This window comes from Diabrotica undecimpunctata, chromosome 4 (assembly GCF_040954645.1).
Source record: "Diabrotica undecimpunctata isolate CICGRU chromosome 4, icDiaUnde3, whole genome shotgun sequence".
NCBI classification, from domain to species: Eukaryota; Metazoa; Arthropoda; class Insecta; order Coleoptera; family Chrysomelidae; genus Diabrotica; species Diabrotica undecimpunctata.
In genome coordinates, this window is record NC_092806.1 from 65,788,431 (window position 1) to 65,800,140 (window position 11,710).

The 11,710-nt window shown below is 30.6% G+C and overlaps 2 protein-coding genes across 5 annotated transcripts in view; one reads left to right on the forward strand and one right to left on the reverse strand.

The window, feature by feature from the left end:
- Positions 1-11,710, reverse strand: part of LOC140439614 (uncharacterized) — a 1,046,430-nt gene that overhangs the window by 517,753 nt on the left and 516,967 nt on the right. The gene's annotated exons all lie outside the window — the stretch shown is intronic.
- The window catches only part of hdly (hadley), a 359,652-nt gene that overhangs the window by 84,689 nt on the left and 263,253 nt on the right, over positions 1-11,710 (forward strand). Inside the window, exon 3 of one of the 2 annotated variants that reach the window (XM_072529637.1) lies at positions 8,667-8,722. The exons of the other annotated variant lie outside the window; for it this stretch is intronic. The gene's annotated coding sequence lies outside the window, so the exon portion shown is untranslated. The remainder of the gene's footprint in view (positions 1-8,666; positions 8,723-11,710) is intronic. 2 annotated transcript variants of the gene reach the window in all.

Consider the following 11,710-nt stretch of genomic DNA (forward strand, 5'->3'; position numbering starts at 1 on the left):
TACTGTTTTAGAAAACTACATATTCATATGTATGTATTATTGTTGTTGGATATAACGAGATCCGCTTATAACGAGGTAATTAGTCTGCCATTTCAGTTCTCGTTATAGAGGGAGTCTACTGTAATATATATCCTTACCCATGTGAATAACCTACAAATATCATATAAAAAATTGACTGCTTGAAACTACGAGTTTTTACCAAATAATGTCAGTTGTCAGATTCGTTTCAACATCGGTTTTCGAATTATCGTCATCGAACAATACAAATCATAAAAAAATTGAAAATTGCGTGTTGGAACAAACGTTATACAAACCAACGTTTATATATCTACTTCTTCTTCTTTGGGCGCCGTGTCCGTATTCAGACGTTAGCCGTCATCATGTTTACAATTTCCTGTAACCTTTCTCTGTCGGCTGCTGCACGAAATAATTCTTCTACTGTGGAATCACACCATTGTCTAATATTACGCAGCCATGAAAGTTTCTTTCGACCAATCCATCTCTTTCCTTCCACTTTTCCTTGTATTATAAGGCGAAGTAGATGGATAGAGACTACCCTGTAGTAGATATATCTACTACAGGGATGAAAATAAAGAACCAGTGTCGAACCAACAAAAACGCACGCACTGATTTTAGAGGAGAAAGATAATATGTCGAGTCAAATTATTGTTCATGCTAATAAATCGCTGTGATGTTTATTTATATTTTTAATTAGATTTGTTGTCGGACCCGATAGGAATGATTACTGGTCAACAAACTGCTTCAATGTCATTACCAAGAGTCTACATCTCTTTTTTATGTTACTTACGGCATTGATTTCATTATATTTTGTTCTCTTTTTATATAATTTAGTAAACGTTGTCAGACATCCTTCAATTTAAAAGTTATATTTTTCTGGTCACTTGACCTTTTACTTAACCCATATTAACTCTACTGGATTTAATTTACAATGGTAAGACGGCAAACGAAATACCACTATTTCTTTTCTTTGTGTGATTATCTCAATGACATATTTTTGAAAATTTTATTTATGTTGTCTTGAAATTTTTTTTTTCATGAAACCATCGGTAATTTTTCCATTAATAATAAATCATAACTGACAACGACTACATACATAATTTGGTAGAAAAACATTGGAGTTCATTTCTTGTTGGTAATCTTTAGTGGATTTCGAAATAAACTCCAATAAACTATTCTCCAGAAATTATGTGTGCTGTCAAATGCGTGATTTTTAATCTTTGACTAAGGAACATCCAAACCAAGTGAATATACTTCTAAAAAGGCTTAATAAGAACCTCTAAAATTGTTATCTAGCCATACTTTTGAAACAGTACGATTTTCGTTAATTCAAGTTTAGGTTAGGTTAGCTTAGTTATCGCCATAGACATATAATCATATAAATACACTCGGACAAAAATATTGAATATTTTGGAATTTTCTAGTTTTTGTTTTTTCAAAATAAATTCTGATCAAACAAGCCGTTTATTGTAAAATGGAGTTTATTTTAACTATGTTTAATGAACAATTTTAAGTTTTTATCCGGAGAAAATTGCAAAAAAAATAAATATTAAGTAAATAAGGTTATTTTACACTAAACTTAAATGATAATTTAAATTGCTTAAACAAGTCGTTTCAACTGAACGAAGTGCATGATCAGTAACGAGTATTCCTCCCTTTAGCTCTTATTACTGCTTGCATCTTTCTCAGCATGCTTGCAAGTAAATTTTGGACATATCGTATTTGGAACTGGATTTCTTTGTCGTATGCTTCGTTTTAGGTGATCCCACATGTGCTCTATTGGATTTAAATCCGGGCTAAACGGTGGCCAATCCAATCTTCGAATTTGAAACTCATCAAGATAATTACTCACTATGGCAGCAGCATGTGGTCGAGCATTATCATGCATTAACGTGAATCTTTCATATTTAATGTAACCAACACATGACAAAACATGATCTTACAGGATGTTTTAAACGTAAGAATCACCAGTCATCCATCCAATCACTTTCACAAGTGCGGTACGTACCTCTCAACTAATACCTTCCCCCAAAGAATTATGCCATCAACTCCAAAACTAACAGTCTGGGCGAGACTTCAGCTGGTGAATCGTTCTCTAACTCTTCTGTAGAGGTAGATTTGACCATCTGACTTCCATAATAGGATTCTGGTCTCATCAGTGGAAAGAACGTTTTTCCATTTGTCGATATTCCACTAAATATGTGTTCTTGCAAATTCCAAACGACGAGCTTTATGATTTTTTAGGAGACGTGGAACTTTGGCGGAGCGTCTGGGCTTTAAGTTTGCTTCTTTTGATCTTCGTCTAACTGTTTCTGAACTCACATTAACTTGTCTAACATTTAATAGCTTATTTCTGAGGCGCATCAATGTCAATAAACGATTTCGTGTAGAATTAAGAACCAAAAAATGGTCATCAATTGCGGTTGTGCACTTTGGGCGTCCTTGACCAGGACTTCGTACAAAATTTCCTGTTTCGCGGTACCTGTTTATAGTATTCGAAACTATAGATTCAGTTCTGCTGAGACGTCATGCGATACATTTTTGCGCATATCCTTCCTCGTACACAATTTTACAATATGTGCTACTTGGGCTTTTCGCAGTGTTGAATTGATGGGATACTTGTTTTAAACTTAATTAAATTAAGACAATATTTAATTAAACTTAATAAATTAAACAAGAAATAACCGAATAAGTATGATTTTTCCTTTACGTGAAGAAGGTTTTTTATGATGAAATGTACGAATGACACTAACCACTGAATAAACGTCAAAATAAGCATCAAAATATCTCAAACCAGTTGAGTACATCAGCCTACTATATGAGTATTATCAGTAATCTAAAATTATTTTGAAATAATAGTGACTACAAAAAAAATTGTAAAATTCCAAAATATTCGATATTTTTGTCCATGAGTGTATAATACAAGATAGACTGATCGTTGCAATACTAGCCCGTTACCCAATGCGTCAGATAAAAATGACGCAAAGCAGTCCCTGCACCTCTTTCTAATTTATCAGGTTTATTGACCAAGTGATCTAAATGATCAATGAGAAGGTCACGTGGTCGATAAGCCGGGCTCATTAGATAGAGATTCGGGAACTGCTTTGCGACAGTTTTCTCAGTTAAATTTGAAACAAATTTAAGAGTAATAATCTAAGTAATACAAAAAACTTGAACTTGAAACTTAAAATTGGCGTTTTTTAAATGTTTTTATCGTTATTTATTACTTAAAAATTTTGCAAAAATAAATCAGAAATTTCGGTTTTTTTTATAAATGTTAATAACTTCTTCAATAATGAATATAGAAGCTTTAGATTACACGAAATGGTGCTTAAAATATGATCATAAAGAAAAACGATTTTAAATAAAAAATAAAATAAATTACAAAATTATTTGCAAAAACATGTTGATTTTTAGCTTACAAACAGAATAACTTTTGAACTATTGCCTGCAGAAAATTAATGTTTCATATTTTTAAGGCTTGCATTTTTCTACAACTCTAAAAAAAGTTGTCCTAGAAAAAATTGGGACGAAGTTTGTCCATTGTTTTTTAAAAATGACAGCAGCATTGTTTATAATAATTAAGAGATCTATTTAGCGTCATTTGAAAGAAATATTTTAAAGTAATGTGCCAAATTCGAGAAAAAATTGCCTTTGAACGAAATCGTCCACAAAGATTCAAAATGTGGTCCTCAAAATCGGTCGTATTTGAAACTTGCGAGATCGTTGGAGGGAGAATGATCTGTTATCTGTATCTTCGGTTCTTGTTTATGGATTTCGACGTTTGTTTTTTTTTTAATTTTTATGTACTTTTGATTTCTTATTCTCAAGATGAATCTTATTTTAATTGAAATAATATGATGCTTCAACGTTACAGAAAAAAGTTTATCCAAAGTTTACCACAAGAAGCTGTTTATTTACAACATTTTTTTAACAAATGAAAAAATTCATTTTTATTTGAAACCAATTAATTCTTTTGTTTATAATTTCCAGGTTTCTGTAGTAAACTTTGGTGAAATTGTTATTGTAATATAGCTGCATCATATTATTTCGATTAAAATAAGATTCAGCTTGTAGGTAAAAAATAATATACAATGTGTTTCGAAAGTTTAGAAGTTTAGAAATGTATATATTCCGAAACGCAAAGGTAAATCAATATGTTTATAGATAATTTAAACTAACTTTTGCAATATATAATCAAAATGGAATTATGAACTTGTAACTTGACTTAAGCATTTATCTACATTTTACGCTTTAAGTAAGCGTTGTTCATAAAAATCGCAAAAATAAATTTCATCTTAAACTAACTCAAGTTATTAAAAAAAGTGGTTTCGAAGAAAACCAAGCGATTTTTCAAAATTTGTTCAAAAATTGTGGTACATAAATAGTTTGCCATAGAAAATTTTCCATAAACTTTTCAACGTAGCATATTTGCATCAAAATAAATCGATTTAAACAAGTTTCATGTGGGTATGAAATCGACATTTTTCAATATGTACAAAAAAGGGTGTACATACAGTGTAGGTAAAAGTTTATGGTCAATATGGTAAAATTTAACAGGATATCTAACACAGATATAAAATCATATTTTCAGCGAATAGACAAAGATAACAATCATATTTCCCTTTGTTCTGCCCTCTATATTTCTTATTGACGTTTATTGCCCATGAGACTATTAGTTCCGATCAGAGATATTTTACATATCTCTGGTTCTGATCCTAATATACCCATGAAACTGGGGTCGTTGACATTTTTATCGGAACCGTTTTTCGTAAACTGTAACTAGTTGATTGTTTACCAGTAGTTTCAAATAAGCGAGTACACAAACAAACATATTGGCTATAATATTGAAAGAAACTAACGAAGGATATATTTATTATAACTTGAAAAATAAATTAAACAAATAAATAAATTAAAAACATAAGTTTTTCCACTTTTCTTGTTAACCGTGTTCTTCTTTTATTTAAAATTAAACCAGGTTTTTAACATGTGTTCACAGGGAACAGATTTTGTTAAAATACTACAATATTTTATGAATAAAGTGGTTAAGTTAGGATATACATGGCGATGGTTTTTCCACCACTGTAATGGACAGTTCCAATCTCCGTTCGAAATTTTTTGTGGGTAATATCATCAGACAAATACATGTCGACTTCTTTTATATCTTTCGATACAGATGTATGCTTAGATGAGTCATGTCCAATTAATTCATCAAAAATACACCATGGACTTAAGTCATCTTTATCAGTTTCTTTTTGTTGTACTGGTTGATTTTCACTAGTACAATCTTCTTTTTCTTTTTTTATAGAAGTAAGCAGCTTCTTAACTCTTTCTTTTGTTTTTTATAACTAGGTATCCTGATTAATGAATGAGTTTCGATTTACGATTGATCTGCATTTTCGATTTCAAACTTTTATTGATAATTCGTCAAAGGATTTATTTATTGTATATAAATATTTAATTAAGAACTATTTTTCTTAGTCAAAATTATTGACCTAGTATAAGAATAATAATTTTATTTTCAAAAAATGCACATTTGTAGAAGATGCAGCTTTTATGGTCCACTTTCTGAAATTGCAATGATTGAAACTTCTCCTGATACATTTCTGTCGGTTTTGACTTCTTCTACTACAAGTACTGACATACTGCCACCGCCACCCAAGCGTCAAAAGGTGATGGATACTTCTATTAATAAAAATATTAGTTTAGAACAAAAGAAACAAATAGATATCGATTTACGAAACCTATGCAAAGACTCGTTTCATCCGTTTTCCATAGTTGAAGAACGAGCTTTTAAAAAGTTTGCAGGGTGGATTCCTGGATATAAACCGCCAACAAGAAAAACTTGTTCATTACGTCAGGTTCATTACTTCAGGAATGTTATATCAAAACTGAGCAAATTATCACAAGTTGTTAAAGAAGTAGAAAATATCTGTATTACTACTGACCTCTGGACATATGGAGTAACTGAGGGTTACACCGCATTAACAGGACAATATTTAACCGAAAATTTAGAATTTACCACGGTTTTATTAGGCTGATGCCATTTTTCTGTAAAACATAATTCAGAAAATATCGCTTTTAAAATTATTAATAAGTTGGGTCTAAAACGAAAAGTAAATTTTGCAGTAACTGATAATGCCTCAATTATGGTCAAAGCTATTAAAGATGTTTTGGAATGAAAACATTTAAATTGTTTTGCTCATACGTTAAATTTATTGGTGGAGAACGCACTTAAATGCTGTCGTGTACAAATAGATAAAATAAAAAGTCTTTTTTTCGACAATTCGGCAAAAAACACATTTCAAAAAAAGTACCTTATCTTTAGAAAGGCTTTTAAAGTATCAGTTACAACATAACAAAGTTCTCAAAAGGCCAATCCACGACGTGGAAACTAGGTAGAACTTCACTTATTACATGTTAAAAAGAATGACCGAGTTAGAAGAGGCAATCCGTTCCACATTTGTATTAGTTAATACAGACTTAGACTTAGACCTTAGACCAAATCTAAATAATGAAGACTGGATTATTTGTTCTCATTTTTCCCAAATTTTACAGCCTTTTAAAGAAATAACAAGTACAATGAGTGGCCAAAAATACTTGAAGGGTAGTTCAGTGATTGTTATAGTACGCTGCCTGCAAGAATCTTGCAATAAAATTTTAGCAAACGGTAACCTTACATCCATAGTATCCGACATAGTACAATTACTAATATGGGGTTTAGCAAAAAGATTTAGAGGGATATAACAGAGTGGCACATTGTCATTATGTACATTTATGGATTCGCGATTTAAAGTGCAGGGATTTTCTGATAAAAATGCAGGTAAAAAAACAAAAGAAAGAGTTAAGAAGCTGGTTACTTCTAATGGATAAAGATGACAAGTCGATGGTGTATTTTCGATCAATTAATTGGACATGACTCATCTAAACGTACACCTGTATCGCGAGTCCATTACGATGGTGGAAAAACCATCGCCATGTATAACCTAACTTAACCACTATATTTATAAAGTATTGTAAATGTGAACACATGTTCAAAATCTGGTTTAATTTTAGATAAAAGAAGAACACGGTTAACAAGAAGTAAAGTAGAAAAACTTATGTTTTTTAACGTCAATTTAGACCATTCGCGATTTAATAATAACGTGTAATGTAAATGTAAGAACGATTTACTATTTGTATTGTTTAGTTTATTTTTCAAGTTATAATAAATATATCCTTCATTAGTTCTTTCACTTCAATAAATATATACATAAACGATAGTAGCCATTATGTTTGTAGGTACTCTCTTACTTGAAATTACTGTTAAACAATCATAATTATTGTTGACGAAAATCGGCTTAGTTGCGTTAAGAGCGTAGGCGCAAAATTTCGGACCAATGTTTTTTAAATGCATTCATTTTTTTCGAATCCTGAAAAAACTAACAAATATTTTTGAAAAGTTTAAACGCAGAATGAAAGATTACATTATTACCGAGGGCCGAAAGTCCCTTAGAATAAACAAAACGTTTTTTTAATGAGATATTTGAAATTCAAAATCACACTAAATTTTTTTTTCACCCCTGTAACTTATTAAAATAAACATTATAGAAGTTTTCCGAGACTTTGTGCCCTCGGTAATAATAAATTCTTTCATTCTGCGTTTAAATTTTTCAAAAATATTTATTGGTTTTCTTAGGATTCGAAAAAAAAAGAATGCATTTAAAAAGCGATGGCCCGAAATTTTGCGCCTACGCTCTTAACGATAAAAACGTCAACGACCTACCTCTAGTCGTTCGTTACCTGTGTCCCTACTTTGATTCGGTGCTTTGACCACGCGACATGAGACGTTGCCAAATAATTTTATATGAAGTTTTTTTATTGTAGCGTTATATGCAGTTTATTATTTTTATTGGAAATAAGGCACGATGCGACTTTAAAATAAGTTTATTTTAACAGGTCAAATAAAATCAATAAGTTTGGTAACGTTGAACTTCCCCTTTTTTATTATATCCACTCAAGCATGTTCGGCGATTTAAATGGTAGACCTAATATACCTCTCTCTTTTTAAACAGGTGTTTCTCACTCTATCTCACGTAAGGTCCATACCGACCATAAACTTTTACCTATACTGTATATAAAATTATTAATATAATTTTAGTGTATGAACTGTATTAATAGGGCTGGTTCAAAATAATTAGGAGAGGTGGTAAAGGGTTATACAGATAATAGCCAAATCAGGTTTATAAAAATACGTCTTACCAATACTACTCTATCACACACACTCGCGGTATTTAGAGGCTTTAACTTGCGGTTGTTTCTCGTACGGGGGAGCTGTCTTGACCGGTTTCTAAACACGTGTCTCGCCTTACTAACACTAAGATCAAGATATAAAGAATGATAGAGAGAATAGAATAAAGAGAATGATAGAGATTAATACAGCGAAAAATGACATGGTTTTTCGCATGTGAGAAATTGAACACGACAAAAGCCATCTTCCTAACATATTTGTCAAGAAATAAAACCTAGTTTATTTGAGATTTTATATCTCCAAAGAAATACATAAACCAATACTATTTTAAGAAATAATTAAATGGGATAATTTGTTTTTTTTTATATATAAAATCTATTATAAATAAATTATTTACGAATTTTATTACGAGTTTCAGATTTGGCCGATTTTGAACACTACGTTTTGAAGCATTTTGGACAATTCCGTTGACAGGTAAGCTTTTTCTAATTTGGCACATTAAAACTTTAATGTATATTTTTTTAAATGGCGCTAATTAGATCTCTTAATTATTAGAAACAATAATGCTGTCAATTTTAAAAAACAAGATACTTACTTCGTTCCAAATTATCATAGGACAACGATTTCTTTTTAAAACTTGTAAAAAAATTTTAAATTTCCAAGTGTGAAAAAATAATTTTCCTGTAGCAATAGTAAGCAATAGTTAAAAAGTTATTCTATTTGTTTATATGCAAAAAATCACCATGTTGCACAATAATTTTGCATTATTTAAAATCGGTTTCCTTAAATTTTTTTAAGAGTACCAATAGAATAAATCGTCTTTATTTGTAAGCTATCCATAGAATTGCTATAACTTTATCAATTTCTGACTTATATTGTTGCAAAAACATTTCATTTGGGAAATACTAATAAAATAACTTTTAAAATACTTAACCCATCGTTTTGAAATTTTAATCATATTTTAAGCACCACAAGTCCCAATATTCTGTGTAATATTGTAGCGTTTTTAAATTTGTTTCTATCTATATAATAATATAATATTTAATATCTATATTATAATATAAATTCTGTAAGTACGCCCCTGTCGGTGGAATATTTTCGTTTTTCTGTTTGCAAAAGAATTTTAAAACGATCGATATTTTATGGCGTTTTAAGTTCAACGTTCCTAGAAAAAATATTGCAAGTCTTGTGTTTTTTCTCTCTGAGACGCAATAACTCCGAAAGAGATTAAATGTTAATTTTAACGATTGCAAGTCGTAAGGAATTTGTGTGAGTTCCTTGGCGTGTACGGGGTGTAAGAAGCGTGGAGGGAGGTGATTTGCGTCTAGTTTTGGGACACCGGCGAGGCGAAGTTTAGGTTGGGAAGGAGATTGAGTTTGAAAGGACGTGTGATATTTTGAATCACCAAACCGGTAATTTTGTGTAATGGTTTAAGTTTCAAGGCCGGTAAAAAGTGGTAATTACTTTCCGTAATATGGCGGATTAGAATAGAGTAACCACTAAATCATCATAAGATTTGTGCAGTACACCGGAACTGAAGAAATTTTGGAAAATGATTATATAGGATGTCCCACCAGCTTTGTTGTCGTTTGCCTGCTTGATCCAGCCCCATTAACGTCTTAGATCGTCGTTCCTGAAGGATGGAAATGGTTTCCTTTGTTCCTGTGGAGAATTTGTCCGGTTAGTTTTAATCCCAGAGATGTAGCAAGTTTTTTTTTAGTGAAAGTGAAAAAAAGGTAAAATTCCATATATTAATTTTTTCCAAATTAGACAGACATTTTTTTGCTAAAAGTAATAATTGCTTTCATTTAAATTTAAGAATCTGTAATAATTAAAATTATATTGTAAAACTAGGCGTGGTTGCTGTCAATCTTTTGTTTCTTTGGCATCCAATTTGAATGTTGACATATGACAGCTAACTCCAATTTGTTTTGTTGTGACATATTTTTTAAAGGTTCAATTTTAGAATATTTTCAATTATAAGGATATCTTTAATTTCAGTCATCTAAATTGGCCACAGTGATTAATATCCTAAAAACAATTTTGACAGTTTTTGTAGCAATCCCATTGTAAACAGACAACACATGTAAGTTTTTTCTTTGACATTTTGTATTTTGCATCTTTTAATTATAGTATATTTTTTATGCCATCTATAATTTTATAACTGTTTATTTGAGACAAAAATAAACGTTTGATTTGTTTCTCCAACCATTTTGTTTATTTTAGTATAGAAAACTCTCCTAACCCCTGTTTGTGTTTCTTTATTTTAGGGAAGAAGAAATTTTCTTTTTCCAGCAGGAAGTTTTCTTCGAAGCGGCGTCCGAATAAAAATAGCTAGAGGTAACCTTGTCTGCCATATCTTGTTTCATTTTTGTTCCAGGAGATTTATGTAAGTATTCCTTCATTTCATTGTGTAGTTACCCCAATCCGACCCATTTATTTCAACTTATCCACGACCCCAGCTCTTCAACTAACCCCTGAGTGTCCGTACGCACCAGTATCGATTATTTTGTTTGTCCTATTTCTGCCCCTATATTCTTACCCTGAGGTAGGCAAAATATTTCGTTACAATATGAAGGTTCTATGTTTATTAAAAAAAAATTTTTTTTAACATTTATTAAAAAAAAAAAAACAAAAAATGCTTTTATTTTACTACTTTCTAAACAACGTATTAAAACGTATACGTCAAGTACAAAAACATTAAAAAAACCATTTTAAAGATTTTTATATTATTTTATATCACATTACTCACAAGACTATTACTCTTAAATTTGTTTCAAATGCTTGATTTTTTGCTGATAGAAACAGAGAAAATTTATTATTTTTGACCTTAATTTGTTAATAACTAAGTTCAACAAATCGACTGCATGAAACAAGGTTCTTGTTAGAGAGGTCCATACTACCCAAAACAACTGTTGTTTTACCTGGCCGGTTCAGTTTCACAAACGCCGTATTTTTTTTTGCTTAATTATTTGGCCCAATAATTTACTTGGTAAATACAAGCTATTGAGAGATGAATGAAACTTTAACGTCAAATAAACAATAATTCATAAATCTGGAGGTTTTATCCTGTATACTAGTGATTGAAATACTCACATTTTTCAAGAAGGTTAATTTTACAGTAACTAAAGATATATCTTTCTTTCTCGTTTAATAAAGGTATAAGAGTATAAAATATGCTAATTATACTAATGAAAATAAAACAATACATTAAAATAAGAACAAATTATTCATGTTTAATAATTACAGTTAAATCTTCTTTCCTTTAGGTTTCTTTCCTATAAGTAAAGACAATTATTATAAAACACAAAATATCTCGGTTTCTCGAAGAAGCGCCCACTTTACTACAATTTTATAGCAACATACACACAGTTTACCGTAAGCGATGTAAAAGACAAGATTCGTTAAATATTGCTTTTGTAACCCACAAATGCATTCAATTTAGGAGAAACTTTATGTTTT